Genomic DNA, 3,808 nt, shown 5'->3' on the forward strand with positions numbered 1-3,808 from the left:
GGAAGGAAGGAAGGAAGGAAGGAAGGAAGGAAGGAAGGAAAGAAGGATACACACAACAATCTGGATGAATCTCCAGAAAATTATGCTGAGTTAAAAAAGGCACTCCCAAAAGATTATATAGTATATGGTCCAGTGTATATAACATTTTATTAACTGCATTTTGGTTTAGCAAGATCCTGAATGTCTTCTTATTAATAGTGAATACAGGTTAAATGTATTTTACTGAAACCTAATTGGAAACTGGTTACCCATGTATAGTATATATATAGCATATAAGATGTCTCCACTAGCCAAAATATTTTAGCAAGAACATACCATTTCCCAATCATGCCATATAACTGACTTATTGCATCATATAATATTCTCTAAAATCATATAATATACCCTAAATATATGCTTTCTTGTTCTATTGTTCCTCCTGATAAATTTCATTTCAGAAGTTTTAAGAGAGGAAGAAAAACAATCAGCAGATTGTGAACAAGAAATACTTGTAAAACATAAGCATTAAACAATTGAACAAAACATTTCAGGGTAACTCTGATTACTATATGCCAATTTGTCTAGACTACTGGTTCTCAGGAGTTTGTTGCTTTTTCCAAAACAAAGATTGATTTGTTCTAAACCTAAAACTATAAGCCAGAAGGGGCACTTTGTATTTAATTTCTGCTATATTCATCAATAACACTAACCTCCAACGAGAGAAGTGACCACATTTGGATTTGAATCAATCAACTAAGAATCTCAAAACCAATCTTGAATACTGTCCTTCTCCATTAGAGAGCAGAGTTCAAACCTTACTTGTGGACTGTCTGCCAAGGATGAAAGGAGCTATTGGTTGTACAGCAGTTGTGCCACTAGATGCCTAACTAGCAGGAATAAGGGGTAAGCCTACAAATGCTGTTGGCTGAGCTGCATGCCTCATGGAAACAATATTGAGACTGGTGCTCCCAGTCTGAGGTGTGCCTCCACCGATGAATGAAAAACCTGAGTAGCAGAGGAGGGAGCAGAGCCAAAAGCAAAAGGAGTGGATGCTGTCACCTCATATGACAGGGTATTGCTAGTTACAGCATTAGTAAGGGTGCTGGCACCTACCCCCAAAAGTCCCTGTAATCACTGTAGGTTGTGTGGAAGCAGTGTTGCCCAACTTTTTTTTTTTTTAATTGTTGTGGGTGTAGTAGGTGTATAACTTTATGGTTACATGAGATATTTTGATACAGGCACATTCTAAACAGAAAAAAGGACACAAAAATCAACATAATAGTTATCTGACATATTAAAAGGCAACTAGATAACACGGCTCCTGTCAAATGAAGTTTTAAATGTGAAGGTTTTGTTCTATAGGTTATTTCATCTCAATACAGAAAGATAACCAGGTATTAATATAGGAATACATGTACAGAGCTCCATATTTCTCATTCATAGATAAAGGTTACCTAATTTGATCCACCTTAAGGGGAAAAACATGTTAAAATGTTTTAATGGGGAAAGAGTAGTTCAGAAAATTTTGTCTTCTGTGGAGACAAAAGGACTTGCATGGCTCGGCACGGTGGCTCACACCTGTAATCCTAGCAGTTTGGGAGGCCAAGGCAGGTGGACCACAAGGTCAGGAGTTTGAGACCAGCCTGGCCAAGATGGTGAAACCCCATCTCTACTAAAAATACAAAAATTAGCCAGGCACAGTAGCGCACGCCTGTAATCCCAGCTACTCAGGAGGCCGAGGCAGGAGAATCGCTTGAACTCGGGAGGCGCATGTTGCGGTGATCCAAGATCGCGCCACTGCAATCCAGCCTAGCAACAGAGTGAGACTCCATCTCAAAAAAAAGGACTTATACTTCCTCTTTCTGCCAGTCCAGCACTTTATTAAACAACATAAGTTTTTGTTTTAGACATTAAATCAAACAACACGCATCTCTTTAAAAGAATTTTTAGAGATTTTTAATATTTTTTCCACACTAACCAAACTTCAGAAAAGTTTAGAAATTTTTAAATGTATTTCATGACCCATGACAAAATACTTCAATATTTAAATTAATCCTCCTAAGAAAGATTATTTAGCATTCAATTACAAGTTATTAGATAACTATAACAGGATAAACGAGAATTCCAGAGGTAATACCCTTGCTTTCACCAGGTTCTCAGGTGCTACTAAAAGACATGAGGCTATCAGTGCTACGAAAAACCAAATGGATTTACCTAAAAAGGCATAAAATGAGTATCTCCTTTAAAATTCTGAGATGCATAAAGGAAAACTATATAATGAGTTCATTACAATGACCAATAGAAAAATATCTCTCTAAAGAGTCACTTATTCAGCAAGTAGCCTAATTTCAAGATGATACATTTCCAAAACTCAGTGAGTACTCCTCCTATGGTTCACATAAAATGAAGGGAGACCACAGATCAGAATTCAGTGTGCCTTGTGCCTCAAATCTGAGATGCCTTCAATTTGGTAGACTACCTTGGGAATGAAAAGCATAATTCCAAATAGATTTTTATTTTCGAGACAGCATCTCACTCTGTCACCCAGGCTGGAGTGCAGTGGTGCAATCATGGCTCACTGCAGCCTCGATGTCCAGGCTCAGGCAACCCTCCCACCTCAACCTGCTGAGTAGCTGGGACTATAGGCACATACTACCACACATGGCTAATTTTTTGTATTTTTTGTAGAGATGGAGTTTTGCCATGTTACCCAGGCCAGTCTCAAACTCCTGTGCTCAAGCAACCCGCCTGCTTCGGCCTCTCAAAGTGCTGGGATTACAAGCGTGAACCACTGTGCCCGGCCACAAATAGTTGATTTAGAAATAACATACCATTTCTTGGCCGGGCGCGGTGGCTCAAGCCTGTAATCCCAGCACTTTGGGAGGCCGAGACGGGCGGATCACGAGGTCAGGAGATCGAGACCATCCTGGCTAACACAGTAAAACCCCGTCTCTACTAAAAAATACAAAAAACTAGCCGCGCGTGGCGGCGGGCGCCTGTAGTCCCAGCTACTTGGGAGGCTGAGGCAGGAGAATGGCGTAAACCCGGGAGGCGGAGCTTGCAGTGAGCTGAGATCCGGCCACTGCACTCCAGCGTGGGCGACAGAGCGAGACTCTGTCTCAAAAAAAAAAAAGAAATAACATACCATTTCTTTACCCAGTTTGTCTCTCAGAGACAATTACTTTTGTATCCACTAAAAAAATCAGAAACTGTATTGCTCTTACACTAAGGAAAATCCAGTTGCTACTGGGGCAGGAGTTGACACAACCAGTATTCCAAAAATGAATCCTGTAGTCTGTGTAGCTGGAGCTGGATGTGAATAAGCCAGTGGAAGATGAAGATGTACTTGTAACTGTTTGGGACAAAACCCTCAAATTTAACCCTCCTATACCAGATATAGAGAAAATAAACCCTATAGTGGAAGTAGTCGCTGCTGTTTTAGCAGAGCCAAAAAATGAACCCACCTGTAAAGTTCCTCCAAAATTAAACCTGCTCATGACTCCAAACCCTAAAAGAGGATAAGAGAAGAATGGGAAAAAAAATTAGAGCTCTCAATGAGACCTCAAAGAAAAGATGGTGGACAGAAGCCACACTGGAGTTGCTCCCTCGTACTCCAAACTTCTAGAAATGCCAGTTTACTGGAAGCATTTCCCTTGAAAACTGGCATAAGACAAGGATGCCCTCTCTCACCACTCCTATTCAACATAGTGTTGGAAGTTCTGGGCTAGGGCAATCAGGCAAGGGAAAGAAATAAAGGGTATTCAATTAGGAAAAGAGGAAGTCAAATTGTCCCTGTTTGCAGATGACATGATTGTATATTTAGAAAACC

The 3,808-nt window shown here is 40.3% G+C and overlaps 1 protein-coding gene across 1 annotated transcript in view; it reads right to left on the reverse strand.

Annotated features, from left to right (window-relative positions):
• Positions 1 to 3,808, reverse strand: part of NUP62CL (nucleoporin 62kDa C-terminal like) — an 82,533-nt gene that overhangs the window by 62,743 nt on the left and 15,982 nt on the right. The window contains exon 2 of the mRNA XM_011958715.1: positions 3,444 to 3,487. The gene's annotated coding sequence lies outside the window, so the exon portion shown is untranslated. The remainder of the gene's footprint in view (positions 1 to 3,443; positions 3,488 to 3,808) is intronic.

The sequence above is a fragment of the Colobus angolensis genome, unplaced genomic scaffold, assembly GCF_000951035.1.
Source record: "Colobus angolensis palliatus isolate OR3802 unplaced genomic scaffold, Cang.pa_1.0 Scaffold472, whole genome shotgun sequence".
NCBI lineage: Eukaryota > Metazoa > Chordata > Mammalia > Primates > Cercopithecidae > Colobus > Colobus angolensis.